General features: G+C 35.1%; 1 protein-coding gene and 1 pseudogene across 13 annotated transcripts in view; one reads left to right on the top strand and one right to left on the bottom strand.

Annotated features, from left to right (window-relative positions):
• The window catches only part of Dennd1a (DENN domain containing 1A), a 504,614-nt gene that overhangs the window by 90,318 nt on the left and 394,825 nt on the right, over nucleotides 1-19,471 (top strand). The gene's annotated exons all lie outside the window — the stretch shown is intronic.
• LOC114099988 (NADH dehydrogenase [ubiquinone] 1 alpha subcomplex subunit 1 pseudogene) lies at nucleotides 18,277-18,621 on the bottom strand (annotated as a pseudogene).

Below are 19,471 nucleotides of genomic sequence, written 5' to 3'. Positions count from 1 at the left end.
AGGAGGATCATGAGTTCAAAGCCAGCCTCAGCAAAAGCAAGACTCTAAGCAACTCAGTAAGACCCTGTCCCTAAATAAAATTCAAAATAGGGCTGAGGATGTGACTCAATGGTCAAGTGCCCCTGAGTTCAATCCCTGGTACCCCCCCCCACCCCCCCCCACCCCCCCCCCCCGCCGTAAAAATAGTTCAGGTTTCTATTTCTTCTTGTGTCAGTTTTGTTTAGTTGTAATATTGCATGGTCAAATTTATTGGTGTTAAATACTTCATAATATTCTCCAATAATCTTTGTAGTGTCTAGCATACTAATACATAAAGCATATAGAGAATCACATTTATAATTTAAAATTTTCCAAGTCTCATTAAAAAGGTAATTAATATAAATAATGCATTTTATTCCAATGTTTCCAAAATACTATTTTAATATATAATTATTAAAAATTGCGATGTTCTACTTCCTTTTCTCATGCTAAGTCTTCAATCTATTATGTGTTCTAACTCGCAGATTGTTTACATTCAGACTTGTTCTGGAAGGGATTTATCAATTTTATTGATCTCATAAACCCAAAAAACTTTACATTTTATTGGTTATTAATTTTTTGTTTCATATTAATTTTGTTTGGTTATTGCATTTCTTTCGTTAATTTATGCTTTTATTTTTATTTTCCTTGGGTTTTTCATGCTTTTTGAGATGGCTTCTCATATCAGGTTGGCAAATATTTTTGGTAAAGGGCCAGATAAATATTTCTGGCTTTTTGTGTCATTGTGATCTCTGCTGCAATTATTAACTACCTCTGCTGTTGTGGCAGGAAAGTAGCCATGGACAATATTGTAAACAAAGGGCAAGGCTGTGTTCCAATAAAATGTCATTTACACTAACAGGAGGTGGGCTGGATTTGATCATGGGGCTGAAATTTGCCCAGCCCTGGCTTACATCTTATCTTTTCAATCTTATTTTCTAATGTTTTTCAAAATTAAGTCTGTAGTTTTCTTTCTTGTCAGGATTTTGGCTGCATCACACAAGATTTATTAATCTTTTATTAATGCAATGTGTTTTCTAATTTGTATTTTGATTTTGACCCACATGTTATTTAGAAGTTTGTTAGATTTCCCATAGGTTAGTCACCTGTTTTGGAAGATTAGGGTTTATGGGAACACAGCCCTGCCACTTGCTTTTGTATTGTCTATGGCTGATTTAATGCTACAACAATAGGGATGAATAGTAGCAGAGGCCATATAGTCTATGAGCATTAAAAAAAAATTTAACTCTGGACTTCAAGCAAAAAAGAAACTTGCTTTATTATCCAGGACTGGTCAATTTTTGTAAATGTTCTGTGATATCTTAATAGATATTGTACAGTATTAGTTATTATGTTCTAGCATATAAATTAGGCATAGTTTTCTCTTTCAATTTTTCTATTCTCATACTGATTTTTTTGAAATACATATTAAAATCTTAATTCTATGATTATGGATTTTTTTATCCTATTCCTAAAGTTTTGTCAACTTTTGCTTTAAATATCTGGGTGGTATTAGTAGGGATGCATACAAATTTGGAATTATTTCTTCCTAATAAATCAAACTTCTTATTATGAAGTGATCTTTTATATCTAGCAATCCTCCTTCTCTTTTGTTTGTTTTGGTTTTTTGTTTATTTGCAGTGTTGGGGATTGAACCAAGGCTTATGCTCATACTAGGCAAGCAGTCTACCACTGAGCTATGCCCCCAGCCCACTTTGTCTTAAAGTCTGTTCCATCCAGTATTTAAAAATTGAAATGTAATTAACATACTTATAATATACCATTTTAAGGTATACTTATTCTGCGATTATTAGTTTATTTATAAGGTTACATGGTTATCACCATTGTCTTATTCTAGAACATTTAATCACCCTGAAAAAGAAATCCCATGCCCATTAGTAGTTCCACCCCATCCTTCTGTCTCCCCATCCCCTGTTAACCACAAAGTATGTGAATCATACAATATGTGACCTTTGGTGACTGGCTTCTATCATTAAGCATAATGTTTTTAAGATTGATCTATGTTATATTTATCAGCACTGAATTCCTTTTTTTAAAAAAAAAATTTTTGTTGTATGTATATGGACTCAATGCCTTTATTTGTTTTTATGTGGGTGCTAGGATCAAACCCAGTGCCTCACACTTGTGAGGCAAGTGCTCTACCACTGAGCTACAACTTCAGCCCCTGAATTCCTTTTTAACAGATGAATAATTCAGTTTGGCCCATCCCAATCTCAGCTCATCCTTAAAAGTAACCCATATCCTAGCTTTCTTAGTAATCTCTTCCTTGTGTTTAATATTTTATCACTCAAATATGTTTTCCTAGGTAGTATAGTTTAGTTTTGTTCATTTAAATTTTTAAGGTATTCCTTTAAATTGATTTTAAATTAGATATTTAACTTTAGGCATATGATTTTTAAGTTTCCCACAACCTATATTTTGCTGGTTATATATATGCTCATGGTGTAGTTTAAAATGTTTCTGTCTTCGTATTACCTGCAAATTGGCCAGTGAACTTATTATCAATGGATCCCATTGGTAATACATAGTCACTGGTGTGTTTTTTCATCTGGAGGCATGTAATGTCTAGTTATTTCTTTTTGTGGTATTAAAAGGTGTTGCTTACTGTTTAGATCTGTTAATTATCTGTAAGCATACTTTCAGAACTGTTATCTTTTGTCTGCTATTTGGTCAATCTATTACTGTTCATAAAGGTAGGATAAATAGTTGTTTGTATCCCCTTATAAATTTTCAGTCAATGAAATGGTTGTATAGTCCCTCCCCACTGTTTCACATGTCTGATAATCTTTGATTGGATGCCAAACATTGTGAAGTTTACCTTGTTGAGGATGTTTTGTATTCCTATAAATGTTTTTGAGCTTTGTTCTGGGACACAGTTAATTTAGTTGGAAACAATTTGATTCTTTTGGGTCTTGCTTTTAAGATTTGTTAATCAGGACCAGAGAAGCATTTAGTCTGGGGCAAATTAATTATTCCCCTTTAGTGAGGCATGGCTTTTTGTCCCCACCTCTGATTCCACTGCCTAGTGAATCATGAGTGTTCTTCCAGTTTAGCTATGAGGAACAGCCACTATTCTTGGCCTTGTTTGAGTACTGACACTGTTTCTTCTAAATCTGTTGGATAGTTCTTTTCCTACCGGCATGTGCAGACCAGCACTCTTCTGAATACTTCAGGAGGTCATCTGTAGGTTGCCAGAGTTCTGTGTGCAGTTTGTTCCTCTTTGGCACTTTGTCCTATTAACTCTGGCTATCTTGATTTTGCTTGACCCCATCAGCTGTTTCTTGAACTGGAAGAATCTGCTGGGGTCCTTCTGGCTTCAGCTTCCCAGTGTCTGGGTTAAGAAACTTTCTTTAGCTGGTTACAATCAGTTACTGCGTTTGTTTCTTATCTCTTGGGCATTACTGTCCTTCATTTCCTGTGTCTAGTGTCTTGAAAACTGAGGCTTCATGTGTTTTGTCTGGTTGGCTTTTTCTTCTTCTTTTTTATGTTCAGACGGGATAAATCCTCTTTCTTTGTTATTCTACTATGACCTAACACCAAATAATTTTACTAGACTGTGTCTTGGTGTTGGATATCCTAGGTCATTATTCTCGGGTACAAGTATTTGTGCTTTTTCAATATGTAGTTTGAAGTCCTTTTTTTATTTTAAAAGTTTTCTTGCATTATATATTTTGGTATTTATTTTCTTGCACTCATTTTTCCCTTTTGTCTTTCATTGTTCTTGTCTATCTTCAATATTTGTCACTTTATTTTGAATACTTTGTTTTCTCACTACTTCTGGAATTTATCTCCTTTTGATTTCAGTTTCTCTTGTTTTTTTTTTTTTTTTTGTGTGTGTTCTTGTGCTTCCTTTCATTTGATTAATTATATGATTTTTCTTTTAATTATGATTATTTCCAAAGTTTGTCACCCCATTTGTACATTTTTGTAATTCTGATTTGTTATTTTTCCACATCTTAAATAATTCTCTAAATGTATTTTAAGCATTTTGGAAAGATGTTTGCAGTTTTTGTTTTGTGGTCATGTTTTTCTGGTGTGCTTTCATTGTCTGTAGGAATGTGAATGTGAATCTTTTTCTGGTTTTTCTTATTGTAATTCTTAATGATATTTTACCCTAATACTGTTTTGTTGTTTATTTATATTCATATAATTAGTTTCCCTGAATTTTTAGAAGGAACACAGGATTTTACCTGAACTTTCTCTTTACTTTCTGTCTGTTTTCTCTGGATGTTCAATTTTGATTTTAATTCCAGAGATTTTCTTTTCACTGTAGTGCCTTGTCCAGGAATAGAGTTCTATTCTTGTAAATAAAAGGTTTCAAAAACTTTATGAATATTCTGAAACTTTCTTCTCAGATTCTCACTTTCATCTTTGATATTTTCATTGAGTTTAGAAATCTGACACTTTCTTTCACAGTCTCAAAAATACTTATTGTCTTTTGACTTCAACTGTTTCTGCTGGGAAGTCAGCTATAAGTCATAGTGTTGGTCCTTCAATAATAATTTTTCTTTCTCTTTTTTCTTTCTTTGTTTTTCAGTACTTTAAAGATTATTTCCTCTTTTTTTCATTTTTAGTGGTTATACTATTGTTTGTCTAGAAATGATTCTTTTGTATTTGTTCTGGTTGAGGTTTGGAGTGTTTCTTGAATCTGAAATCTGATTTTTGTATTAATTTTGAGTATCCCACCATTATTTATTATTGTTATTTTTATTAACCCTGTTTTCCTGGATTCTGCAATTACATATAAGATAGACCTATTCACAATAGTTTATGTATTATTGTCTAATTTCTGTTTTCAAGTCTTATCTCTTTGTGTTTAATCTGGATATTTGATTCTAACATATCAACAGTTTTTCTGACTAATATGATTTTCTGACTAATATAATTTTGCATGCTAGGCAAACAGTCTGCTACTATGCTAGATCCCCAGTTCCTAGCATTTTAAATTTTCTGGAAAATTCTTGATCGTTCATTTCTTCCTTTCTTCTCTGTCCCCCCCCCCCCCCTTCATCCCTCCTCTCTTTCATTTCCTTTCCTTTCCTCCTACAAAAAGGCATGATCTACTTTAGGCTTATCATAAAGGGTCATGGCTGACACCCTCAGATCAAAAGACAGGTTCACAAGAGAAAAGCACAATACCTTTATTTGATCATAGTTTTACTGACATGGGGACCTTCAGAATGAAGACCTCAAAACCCAGAGCGAACTATTCATTTTTATGTTTATGTTTAGATTTTCAATGAAGCATGGTCAGTCTCTAGGAATATGTTTGGACTAAAAGTGGGTATCATCTAATGCTAAGAGTCTGATCGAGAAAGCCCAGGAAGGCCTGTGTCTTCAGAGTCTTCCTGTCTTCTCTGTACAGCATATCTTCCCAGATTAGTGTAAGACCTCTTCTGAAATGGGTGTCTTATGATCTATCAGACAAAGCAGGTCAGAGAATTTCTCTATGCTCAGCTTTAAGACAGAAAAGTAGGGGAAGATTATAGTGATATTTTTAGGCATTAAGGCTTGCTTTGGGCAAAAGGGGTTCTAGTGTCTATGACCTGCCTTGCGGAAGCAAAATTCTAGTTTTTGTGATTTGGGGCAGAGGAGGGAAGCAGGAGACAGGAGTGGAGTATAGGAGAAGGCCAGGGAGGAACTTTGCTTCTCAGGCCTTCACTTTGGGGGTATCTTTTTTTTTTTTTATAGCTTCCTTTTTTCCTCCCTCCCTCTCTCTTTCCTTTACTCCTTCCCTATTTTGTTCCCACTTGAGTGTCTGATGCCACTGATTTGAACCCTTTCTGATTATTTTTTATTACCTGTGAGATCCTTTGTTTTTCAGGCCTAGGGTAAGATTTTCCTCCTCTAGAGAGGATTTGTTTCTGGCTTTTAGTCTAGGTACACTAGTAATTTCCCATCCCTTTAGCTCATACTTTCTTCTTCCCAGTCAGGGATTTAGCGATAGACTCAGTCTCTGTAAGGATTTGTGTATTTCCTTTTAATTCTTCTCCTGGGGTATAATGTGGGGTCCTAATCCAAATCCAGAGATGCTTACTGGAACCTCGTCTCTTTTGTAGGACCTATAAAATATTCTAGTTTTATCCTTTTCACCCTGTTGTTGATTTGAAACTGATAAACTTTTATCTTCTTAGTTGCCTCTTCTATAAGCAGCCCACATCCTTTGCAGAAACATGGCCTCAAATGCTAGAATTAAAAAAAAAATTTTTTTTTAAAAGATTCCTTCTTTTTCTCTGTCTTGGCTATATGTATTCTATGTGTTTTTAGTCATTCTTTGGTGCTGTGAACAAATATTTTGTTTTTTAATCTTTTTTTTTTTTTTTTTTTCCTGAGCATGAACAATGACATAAATCCTAGTTCACCTTCACTGGAATCTTTTCAGTGAAAATCCAGCCAGCCTTTTGAAAAATGAGTCCTATATTCAGTAGTTTAAGTTTGTTATAATGTCTCAAAGCTTAACATTCATTCAGTGAGGAAGATGGTATTTTCCTACTTTTCCTTATGAGAATACTAGTGCCTAAGTAAGTTAATGGAATTGTCTTAAGATCACAACAAAATCTTTTTTTCCAAGGCACTAAATAGTCCTGTTCTAGACTTTCTCTTTCAGACTTTGGAGTTGAAGATAACTAGTACCCTTTCTTTATATTGTAGGAACACAGGCACTGTAAGTGATAGAGAAATTAGGCCGAATAGAATAAGTATTATGTGGTTGTATGTGTGTAATGTAGACTACAGAAAACTTATAATTAACTTTGTAGGCATGAATAATTGTGTGTCAATCCTCCCACATAATTGGTTGAATTGGGCTGAGCTTTTTTTCAGTGGAAACACACTTTTCCCAGTATTTGCCTGCCTGCCTGCCAGCCTTGCTTCCTTGTATTGGGGATTGAACACAGGGCCTTGTGCATTGCTACGCAAATACTTTAACACTGTTTAATATCCCCAGCCCTTTTAAAAAGTTTTTATTTTCATACAGGGTCTCCCTAAGTTAACCAGGATTATCTTGGACTTGCTATCCTACTGCCTCAGCCTCACAAGTAGCTGGGATTACAGGTGTGCATCACCATATCCCCAGATCTAATCTTTGATTTCCTAATACTGTGCATGTATGTATATAATTTTCAATTGATACTGTATGATTAATCATGGGATTTTTATTAGAATTACAGAAATTATTTTCCAGCTTTAAGATAGGAAATCATTTTCATAGTCATATTTTATACTTCGTTGTGTTTCCTTTCTGCTTTGAACATCATCAGTTTGAAAGAGGAATTTTTAAGTACTTTTTGATATACATTATGTTGATGAATGTATATCAAAAGATGAATTTAGTTCATCTTTGAACCTCATACCTGACGAATGGGTAAGGTGTTTATTTACTGGTTTGTGTCAAAGTTGCTGGGTTCTAGGGACATGCAGATGGGCCGGAGTGGATAATAGGAATAATTAGATGAGAAGTTATGGGGAGATGGTCTCTTGAACCTTGTCTGAAGGGCAAGATGAAAATGCAGGGGAAGCTCTAGCAATGAGAACTTTCAGCGGGAGAAACCAGAGTAGCATGGAATGTAATGTGAAGAATGGTTTGCTGCTGGTAGTCTCAGAGTGAAGTGGAGAACATGGTGGCTTATAAGAGACTTTCTGGCCAAGACATTTGGAAATATGTTCTTAGACTCTATAGTTCATTTCAGTAATCTTCTGTATTATTTAACCTTTCTTAGGTTTTGTTGTCTTAAAAAATTAACAGAAGGGGCCTCAGAAATCTCAGTCATTGAGATTAAGAGTTTATTACTTCCCCCAGTTCATTTAAAAAAAATTTTTAGTTGTAGATGGACACAATATCTTTATTTTATTTGTTTATTTTTATGTAGTGCTGAGGCTCGAACCCAGTGCCTCATGGATGCAAGGCAAGCGCCCTACCACTGAGCTACAACCCCAGCCCTCCCCCAGTACATTTTGGTTATAAATCTGCTTGGGATCAACTTTGGCTCTCACTCAAGGATCCTACAGCCCTCATCTGTGACATGCCTTTCTTATGGTAGGAGACAGAGACATGATAGAATTAATTATGTAATGGCTTGTAAAGCTTTAGCTATGAATATGCACAGGTTGCTTGCATGCACATTTCTTTGACTACTGCTTTTACAGAGAATGACACTGTAATTCATATGTCAATAGGCATGGTGAATCATTCTCTTCAGGAAGGAGGAACAATAAGTTGGGCACACAATTACAGTCAAACTCACCTTCCTTTCTAGATGCAAGCTTATTACATGTAGTAAGTGTACAGTCATATAGATTTAGATAAAATGTGCTGTTTCATTGATTTTTTTTTTTAAATTTGTAGTTGTAGATGAATAGAGTGCCTTTATTTTATTTGTTTATTTTTATGTGGTACTGAGGATTGAACCCAGTGCCTCATGCATGCTAGGCAAACACTCTGCCACTAAGCTACAACCCCAGCCTCCATGTTTCATTGATTTTTAAGGTATCTGTTTTCTCCAATAGTTAGTTGGAAGCCCTGATGCGTATTGCAACAGATGGGATCTTGTAGGTACTGTAAGCCAGGCAGCTGTTGTAATGTCATTGCCTCTGCATGTGAACCTGGCTGCTAGTCTTGGTGGTGTGACTGGACACCTGCAGCCCCTAGCGTTTAAGGACCTTTTGAGAAAGGAATCTGAGTCCTGATTTTCAACTGAACACTTTTCTGTTGACACCCTCTGATAAAGATCAGCATCTATTAATTATCAGCAGCTTGACAAGTTTCAGAGGCTGTAGTGAAGCTTGCTTTTTTCTTGTTGTTTTCCTTAATAGAAGCTGGATCATCTGTGCTCCCACTGGCACAGAAGGTGATATTGTATGGACTGGATTGAAGACTCACTGTAGAAAAGTGATTCAGAAGTGTTGGTCTTTGAACATGAAGAAATTTTAGAAATATTTCCACTAATTTATTGTGCTTTATTTTTTATATATGTACAATAATGTTATATATGTTCTAAAGAACTGTTTCAATAAATATAAGGTAATTTTACATTTTTACATGATAAGAAAAAATCATTGTATCTTAATTGCCCCTCCTTTTTATTTTCCTGAGAGTAGGTTTTAAAAAATTGGTTCTTTTTAGTTATATATAACATTAGGATTCATTTTGACATAATTATATAATTTGCTCTTGTTAAGTCCCCAGCACTTCCCCTTTCCCTCCATCTTCCCATTCCTAGTTCTCTCCCTCTGCTCACTGATTGTTCTGCTGTGTTACTTATAGTTTTTTGACATTTGGGTCTGACTTATTTCACTTAGCGTGATAGTCTCCAGTTTCATTTACCAGCAAATGCCATAATTTCATTCTTCTTTATAACGGCTCAGTAATATTCCTGTGTGTGTGTATCACATTTTCTTTATCTAGTTCTCTGTAGAAGGGTACTTAGGCTGGTCCCATAGCTTGGCTATTGTGAAGTGTGCTGCTGTAAATATTAATGTGGCTGCATCTCTATAGTATGCTGTTTTTAGATCTTGTGGATGTACACTGAGGAGTGGATAGCTGGGTCATATAGTGGTTCTATTCTTAGTTTTTCGAGGGATCTCCATGCTGCTTTCCAGAGTGATTGCATAATTTGCATTCCTACCAACAATGTATGAATGTCCCTTTCTCCCCACATCTTTACCAACACTTACTATTTGTTTTCTTGATAATTGCCATTCTAACTAGAGTGAGATGTAACCCCAATGTAGTTTTGATTTGCATTTATTTAATTGCTAGAGATGTTCAACATTTTTTTCATATCTTCCTTGTCCATTTGTATTTCTTCTTTTGAGAAGTATCTGTTAAGTTCTTTTGCCCATTTATTAATTTGATTATTTTTGTGTGTGTGTTGGTGTCTTTTGAATTCTTTATATATACTAGATATTAATGCCCTATCCGAGAAGCAGGTGGCAAAAATCTTCTCCCATTTTGTAGGCTTTCTTTTCACACTCTTAATTTTTTCCTTTGTTGTGCAGAAGCTTTTTAATTTGATGCCATCCACTTATTGGTTTTTGCTTTTTTTCTTGAACTTTAGGAGTCTTATTAAGGAAAGCAATTCTTGTGTCAATGTGTTGGAGTGTTAGACCTACATTTTCTTTTAGAAGTTGCAAAGTTTTGGTCTAATTCCTAGGTTTTTGATCCACCTTGAGTTGACTTCTGTGCAGGGTGAGAGAGAGGAATCTACTTTCATTCTTCTACACATGGATATCCAGTTTTCCAAGCACTATGTGTACATTTTGTTTCACTGGCAACTTAGATTCTATGATAGGTGGTAACTTGCTTCTTGCATACTTAAGAATGTTCAGTATTTATTGGGCAAATGGGACCAAGGTTTATTCTGAGGAGACCATCCTAAAATACATAGATTTTGATTGACTTTTTCAACTAACTTTATTCATTCTAGTTTTAACTACAATTTATAAAAAAAAAATAAAGTTAGTAATACGTATATTCTTAAACTGAAATTTCATGCCATTGTTGGGTTCCACATAGTGAACTTAACTTTTTTCTCCAAAAGGGTAAACTTTTGATAAAAAGGTAGATTTTGTTTTCTAATTATTTAATCTTTTTTTTTTTTTTGATAGATAGTAAAAACCTTCTCTTTAAACAAAATGACACTTTGTCATAGTACCTTAGATATAGATTGGGAGATAATACTGGTACCAGAAAAAAATGTCAGGTGAAATACGTAAGAACACATCCGGAGGAATATTTTGATATTTCTTTCCTTCACTTTGTGGCCCTATCCATTTTGAAGCTACCAGTGTGTTTTGAATTTAAATTAGCTATGTTGCAAGTAATGTAGTCCATTGCCAAGTTTTCAAGTCTAAAAATCAACTTAACAGCAAAAAAAGTATATAATTTTTTCACATTGCATTTGGCAAACAACTTTGAGGCATTGTGCTAGGATTTATAGAGGTGTGGAACGCTGCTCTGTTTTCAGAGAACTTTCAGTCTGTTGTTGGCAAGTGATTGGAAGTTAATGATATTGCTAACTCCACTCTGGATTCATTGGCATTGTTGTTTAAAGGTTAACATCATATGTTTTGGATTCTGTCTAGATTGAGTTTAAATCCTGGTGCTGCTCGTCTGTCAATTTCTGCACGTCACCTCACCTCTCTTAAGCCTTCAGTAGGGTTTTTGTGAGAACCTAGTGTACGTAGATATTCAGTAAATGTTAGCTGAGGCTATATCATATTCATTATTATTATTACCGTAATTCTCATCTTCATCACATTGTTGTGAAAGAATTTTGATTTTTCTGTTAAATAGACCTGGCAGGATTCCAGTTCTGTTTCTGACATTTATTAAGTTTGATATCACACTCTGTACTTGATGGCTCTTACTGAGTTTCTTCTCATAAACATCTCAAATGGAACTTACGATCTTCCAAATTTTGCTCAATCTGTTCTCAATTGTATTAGTCAGCATTTCATCACTGTCATAAAATACTTGAGGTAACTTATGAAGAGGAGATGTTTATTTTGTGATCAGTGATTGACATACTGGCCTCACAGTTGTGGAGGTTCTAAACCATAATTGATTGGCCTTATTGCTTTTGCCTGTGTAGGTAGCATATAGTGGTGGCAGTGCATGATGGAGCATAACTGCTCAACTTGTGACCTGGGATAAAGATAAAAAGAGGCAGGAACTGGGGTTTAACAATACCCTTTTGGAGAATGCCCTGATGACCTAAAGACAGCCCACAAGGCCCAACCTTTCAAATGTTCTACCATGACCCTTGGGGAGCAAGCCTTTAAAACATGGGCCTTTGGCTGACATTAAGATGCAAACTATAGCATCATCTTAAGAGTTTCTTGTACCCAAACTTGGAAATTATTCTCTTCCTCCCCCCATCCCTTTCCTTTTTGCCCTCCCTTCTCTCTCTCATTTACATAGTCATCTTTCACATCTAATTGTACAGTCTTATCTCAAGTTTGCTAACTTTTCAGTCTTGTTGCCCTCACCTTCCTTGAAGTCTATACTTCTCACTCAGACTCTTGTGACTACGTACTTTTATGTTCTCTTGCCTAATTCCTGTCTGTTTTCCACAGAACAACTAAAATAATCTAGTGGATCCTCTTCCTTACCTCTAACTCCTTTATGTTTACAAACTTCTTAGTGGCTTCCTTTTATACCCAAATAAAGGCCACCTGAGATACTGTGTGGCTTGGCTCTGGCCCCCTTCTCCTGCCTCTTTTCCTACCACCCACCCACTTGTGCTCAGTGATGGACATATTGACCTTCTTTTGTTTGTTTCTTTTCTTTCTTTCATTTCATTCTTCTTTTTTTTTTTTTTTACCTAAATGGCTTAGTGCCTCAAGGCTTCCTCTAATCAGTAGTGCTTTTCTCTCTGCCCAGACCATTTCTGTTTTTCTGCTTTTGCTTGTCTAATTCCTTTGCATCTATGTAATGAAAATTACAGAACCCTAAAGAAAGAAATCAAAGAAGATTTTAGAAGATGGAAAGCTCTACCTTGCTCTTGGATAGGGAGAATTAATATTATCAAAATGACCATACTACCAAAAGCACTATACAGATTTAATGCTATTCCGATCAAAATCCCAATGGCATTCCTCATAGAAATAGAAATATCAGTCATGAAATTCATCTGGAAAAATAAGAGACCCAGAATAGTTAGTTAAAGCAATCCTTAGCAGGAAGAGTAAAGCAGGTGGCATCATGATACTAGACCTTAAACTGTACTACAGAGCAATAGTAGCAAAACCAGCATAATATTGGCACCAAAACAGACTGGTAGACTAATGGTACAGAATAGAGGACATGGAGACTAACCCACAAAATACAATTATCTTATATTAGACAAAGGCACTAAAAACATGCATTGGAGAAAAGATAGCTTCTTCAACAGATGGTGCTGGGAAAACTGGAAATCCATATGCAACAAAATGAAATTACACCCCTATCTCTCACCATGCACAAAACTCAAGATGGATCAAAGACCTAGGAGTAAAACCAGAGACCCCACATCTAATGGAAGAAAAAGTAGGCCCAAATCTCCATCATGTGGAATTAGGCCCCAACTTCCTGAATAAGACTCCTTTGGCGCAATAATTAAAACCAAGAATCAATAAATGGGATGGACTCAAACTAAAAAGTTTCTTCTAAGCAAAAGAAACAATCTGTGAGTTAAGTAGAGTGCCTCCATCTTGGGAGCAAATCTTTACCCCTCACACATGAGATAGAGTGTTAATCTCTAGGGTATATAAAGAACTCAAAAAGCCAAGCACCAAAACCCCCCAAATAACCCAATCAATAAATGGGTCAAGAACCTGAACAGACACTTCTCAGAAAATAATATACAATCAATCAACAAATATATGAAAAAATGTTCATCATTGCTGGCAATTAGAGAAATGCAAATCAAAACTACTCTAAGATTTCATCTCACTTCAGTCAGAATGGCAGCTATTAAGAAGACAAACAACAATAAGTGTTGGCAAGGATGTGGGGAAAAAGGTACACTTATACGCTGCTGGTAGGAGTGTAAATTGGTGCAGCCAATATGGAAAGCAGTATGGAGATTCCTTGGAAAATTGGGAATGGAACCACCATTTGACCCAGCTATCCTTCTCCTAGGTCTATACCCAAAGGACTTAAGAACATTGCCATATCAATATTTATAGCAGCACAATTCACAATAGCTAAAGTGTGGAACCAACCTAGATATGCCCTTCAGTAGATGAATGGTTAAAAAAAATGTGATATACACAATGGAATATTACTCAGCAATAAAAGAATAAAATCATGGCATTTGCAGGTAAATGGATGGAGTTAGAGAAGATAATGCTACTTGAAGTTAGCAATCCCCCAAAACCAAATGCTGGATGTTTTCTCTGATATAAGGAGGCTGATTCATAGTGGGGTAGGGAGGGGGAGCGTGGGAGGAATGGACAAACTCTAAATAGGGCAGAGGGGTGGGAAGGGAAGGGGGGGCATGGGGTTATTAATGATGGTGGAATGTAATGGACATTATTATCCAAAGTACGTGTATGAAGACATGAATTGTTATGAATATACTTTGTATACAATCAGAGGTATGAAAAATTATACTTTATGTTTAAGAATTGTATTGCATTCCGTTGTCATATATAAATAAAAATTAATAAAAAATAAAAGTTTGTGTCCAACTACAATTAAAAAATATTTTAAAAGATAAAAATAAATGAATTTAGTGATACACTGCAAAAAAAAAATTCCTTTGTATCCTTGAAATCTGTGCTCTTGTGATAATTTCTTTGGGAAATCTTTTCAGCCTCAGGTAGGCTAAGTTAGGTCTGTCAAATGCTTTTATAAGGCATTCCATGCTTTTTCTGTGTTTGTATTTACTTCTCATTTAATGTTTTCCTTCTCTTAATTTTTTTTAATATTTATTTTTTTGTTTTAGGTGGACACAGTATCTTTATTTATTTTCATGTGGTGCTGAGGATCGAACCCAGTGCCTCGTGCATGCCAGGCCAGTGCGCAACCACTTGAGTCACATCCAGCCCCCTTCTCTTAATTTTTTGAGAATGTGGACTATGTGTGTTGTTTACTACTCAGTATACCCAGAGTTTGGCACAGTTCATGAAACTTAGTTATTGTACTTAATAAATATTTGTGGAAAGGATAAATAAAGGAATGAATGTTATTTGTTTACTGCAGTTCATGTGCATTAAATTATTGCACAATAGATGGCACAGAGTGACTTTGTGGCATTAATTCTTTTCTTACATGTCTTTTTTCCCCTGAAGATCCTAAGCATTAAGAAAGGCCTTCAGGGCTAGGGTTGTGGCTCAGTGGTAGAGCGCTTGCCTTGCATGTGTGAGGCACTGAGTTCGATCCTCAGCACCATATAAAAACAAATAAATAAATAAAACAAAGGTATTGTGTCCATCTACGAGTAAAAGTATTAAAGAAACAAAGGTCTATCAGTAGTTTCCCAACTATAGGTTACAGACTCAGTAGTGAGAATGAATAATCAATTCAATGTCTCTTGAAATGAAATATTTTTTAAAGAGCTTTGAGGTATTATTTATTTATTTATTTTGTTTTGTGACTGGGGATTGATCCCAGGCGTGCTGTTCTGTTGAGCTACGTCCCCACCCCTTTTTATTTTAAGATGGGTTTCTGCTAAGTTGTCCAGGGTGGCCTTGAATTTGTGATCTTCCTACTCAAGCCTCCCCAGTAGCTGGGATTCCAGGTATATGCCACTGTGCCTGGCCTGATTTTTTTTTTTTTTTAAATAAATGGAATAGAAAAGCAATTATCAGAGAAAATGACAGCAAGAAAAAGTCTTGTTTTCTGAAACTTTTGGTGTGATTGTGTGTATGTACCAGGTAGAAGTATAACATGTTTCTTAATGTGGTAAAAACAATTTGGTTAAAAACAATTTGAAAGTCACTGTTGTGACTATATGCAGCTCTTGTGTACTATGCTATACTATGTCCCTAGGCAGCAAAATGAATGTATAGGCTGTTTTTAAAGAAATGTTTAATGACTTGTTGACTTGATTCAGTGTTCAAGTTCCTAAAATCTTCCTTAGTCATGAATGCTATCTACAAAATCTTTTGGGATTATTGATTTTTCCTTCCCTTTATTTTTTAAGAGGTTATATCTGTTATAAACATAGATTTTTTAAAAATTAATTTTTATTTTTGTATGTTGTATACCAGGGCTCTTTTCTTTCCAACTTTATTAAAAATATATTTGCAATATTGTTAATATTTAGTATGGAGACATCCGTCTTACATAAAGTATATAATGATGGTGTTAACATTATATTGTGACTTCATAATGAAATTCTCTAATAGCTTAAATTATTGCTGTTATTAAATTTTATTGCTTTTGTGGCTTTATAGACTTTAGTATTACTAGTTTGATAATATGAAATGCTATACAGATATATGAAAATCCAGATTATACATAGGGTCATAGAAAGCCAGAAACAGACAAAAGGAAACCAAAGCATTTAAGGATTAAGGCAATAATAGTTCTGTGTGTGGTGGCTTCTTAAATGATTTTATTTTTCATTGAGTTTCTTATATTGATTTGACACACATTTGCATAACTGAACTGATTTTTCTTCTTCAAGGCCAATGGTCAGTTGAAAATCTTTGATGCTGTTGACTTTCTCAGCATTAATCATTGTTTTATAGGATAGTCTCTAAGGATGCATAAATTATGATAATAGAAGCCAGGGTAGGGCTGGAGCTTGTGGTTGCTGCTGCATTATTGTGTCCACTGGGATGGCATGTTGTGAGCTTGCCCTCTGCATATCGTTGGGCTGGGGAACTGGATCCTGTCCCCCACCAAGCTAGAGACAACAATGAATTATGAAAGGCATCAGAAAGCAGTCCTATTAAGTAGTCTGTTTGGAACACTTGGACTTGATGGAACAAAATAATTTTGGGGGCTCTTATGAAAATCTCACGAAAGCTTAGGTTGTGTCCTTCCTTAGAGTTAATCTGCTTTGCAGGAATTAGTGGCAAGTCTCAAATAATTCAAATTATCTCTAATCCACTATAAACAAGAGTGTGGTTAAGTCACGGAGTTTTCATGTTGTCTAATTGTTGGTTTCTGTCAGCCATTGCACACTGTCAATAGATGTCTTAGAACAAGAGCTAAACAATGACCTCTTGTTAATGTTTTACACATACATAGTTTTATTTTACAAGTAAACATAGGAAAATTAGAGAATAAAAATTTTAAATGTATAAAAATTTTCTCAGTACTCAAAGATATTTCCTGTGGTTATACACATACACACACACACACACACACACACACATTATACATATAATATATAACATTAATCTGTTGTGTTTATACACAAGGAAATACTGAATATATTTTTTCTAATGAATTTAATATGAAATGAGTATTTTTAGGGAAAATATACATTACCAAAGTTAACTGAAAAGAAGTAAAAAAAAAAAAAAATACCTGCACCAATATTTATGGAAGAATTCGATAAACTTCTCAAAATGCTATTCCTAAAAAGTTGCTAGTTCCAGATGGTTTCACTTGTGAGTATTCATGTCTTTCCAGATAATGCCAGTACCATTCAAACTGTTCTAAAATATCTTTTTCCTAATGGTATACTTCTTCATTTTACTAAGTTTTAACCAATATATGAAAATGTTAGGACAAAATGATAAGAATAAAAGGGGCTGGCTGTGGCTGTGGCTGTAGCTGTGGCTGAGGGATAGAGCACTTGCCTAGCACATGCGAGGCACTGGGTTCCATCCTCAGCACCACATAAAAATAAATGAAATGGGTGTATTGTATTTAACTACAACTAAAAAATAAAAAATAAAAAAAGATGATAAGAAATAATATATTGATCTTATTTATAACAAGGGTGCTGACATGGATAAACAATAATAGCACTATTACTGCTCCAATTATTTTTTGAAATTCCACAAGAAAATACATATTGTATATTTTGAATATAAAATTTCCTTATACTGTTCACTGACTTATAAATTAAAACTTCAATCCTATGAAACATTTTGGCACTTGTAAGATATATTTTCAGTAATCTATCAGTGTCTATAAAAGCTACTCCAAAACTTAGTGACTTAACACAACAGGATTTATTATTTCTTTTCTTTTTTTCTTTTTTTTTACTGTGGATTGGTTGGATTCCCCTGCAAGTTTTTTTTCTTGAGGTATCCTCTGGAATCAGTCATTAAGCTAAAAGTTGGCATGTCCAAGATGGCTTTACCTGTGTGTCTTAAACTTCTCTTACACAGCTGGAACAGCAGGATCTTGGTGGGCCTTTCAGTGTTTATTTATATTCTCTCACTTAATTCAGAAGTCCAGCCTCAGATCCATGGTAACCAGATCCTAAAAGGACGAAAGTGGAAGGTTCCAAGCCTCTAAAAGCCTAGACCTAAAAACGGGCTCAACATAATTTCTGCTGTATTATGTTGTTCAGAGCAAGTCAGAAAATCAGACCTGTTGAAGAAGGGAAGCAGGCTGCTCAGTCTGGGGAGCAGTGGCATGTGCCATAGGGATGGGACTAGTTACTGGTGACTTCTTTGAAGATACTCTACTATACTATACTAGCTTAAACAGAATATTACTGATGTCTTGAAGCTCCTTTGTAACCCTTCTCTGTACTCCTTATATCAATCACTTCTGCCTCCAGATAATCACCATCCCCCATCCAGTTTTTTTTTTATTTTTCTTGTTCATTTTATTTTGGTTTTCATTTTATTTTGATTATGTATTACTTAACACACTGCATGCTACATAATATATCAAATAACCTTCTAGCAGGGGTAGATGACCATACTGTATTTTTTTCATCAATCAGGAAAATGCTTCCTTAATCAATGTTCTCCAAACCCTTTGATTTATAATAGCGATTAACTCCAGATATATGTCTCTTTCCATCAAACTCCACTGATAGTGAAAATGGGCAACCCTTTTTTCCTTGCCCCCCCCCCCCCCCCCCCCCCCCCGTTAGTGAACCTGTGTATGCAGGCAGTGGCCACTCCCTGGATAAACAAGCAAACGCCCATTATACGTCCTAAAAGAATTTCGTACCACATTTCTGCACAGTTATCTAAACCAAATCCCTACCCCTTAGCTCCTTAGAGTACCCCACCCAATTTTTAAAGTTAACTTTCTTTTCATGATCATTTTACCACTTATGGAGGTATTTCTAAACAACATACTATTTAGTTTAGTACTGCATGATTGATATGATTTATTTCTTGAAATCTTTTAAGTTTCAGTTTAAAATAATTGTGTTTTTGAAGATTATTTGTAAAACTTAGAAAAGTAAAAAGAAAAATAATTAATCCTAATTCCAGTCTCTAGGTCTATTCCATTGATAATATTTTGGGACATTTTAACACACCTGCACACAGCCCAAATTCTTGTTGTCCTCTGAATCTCATAGTTTTTGGAGTTTGAGTGGCAAGGCTGCTTCGTTATCTGAATGTATAGTATTCAGTTCCAAAATTTTGGATTATAAACAATGAGAATTTGGATTTGTGAGTGGTGCATCCAAATTACACACACACACACACACACACACGTTCGACTCTGAGGGTGGTGAGAGTTTGAATAATGGAAGATATCTGTGTGTATGTGTGTGTGTGCACGCGTGCATGCTCATGTATGTGTGCATACACATGCACACATATGTATGCATGTGTTTGTATGGATGTAATTTTAAGAAAAAGAGGTAGAGGATCACATAGTGATACTCCTCCTTAAAATTTAGAATGGAGAAATGGTCTCAGTAGGTGACTTAAATATTATTCTGCAACATTCTGAAACTTCAGTGTGCGTGACAATTACCTGGAGAGCTTGTTAAAGAAAGCTTCCTGGACTTCATGCCCAGAGTTTAAGTAGGTCTGGTATGGTCCTCAGAATGTATATTTTTAGCAAGTT

This window comes from Marmota flaviventris, chromosome 13 (genome assembly GCF_047511675.1).
Source record: "Marmota flaviventris isolate mMarFla1 chromosome 13, mMarFla1.hap1, whole genome shotgun sequence".
In the NCBI taxonomy this organism is placed as follows: domain Eukaryota; kingdom Metazoa; phylum Chordata; class Mammalia; order Rodentia; family Sciuridae; genus Marmota; species Marmota flaviventris.
The sequence above is the reverse complement of the archived record's forward strand: the minus strand, read 5'-3'. Positions and strand labels throughout refer to the sequence as shown.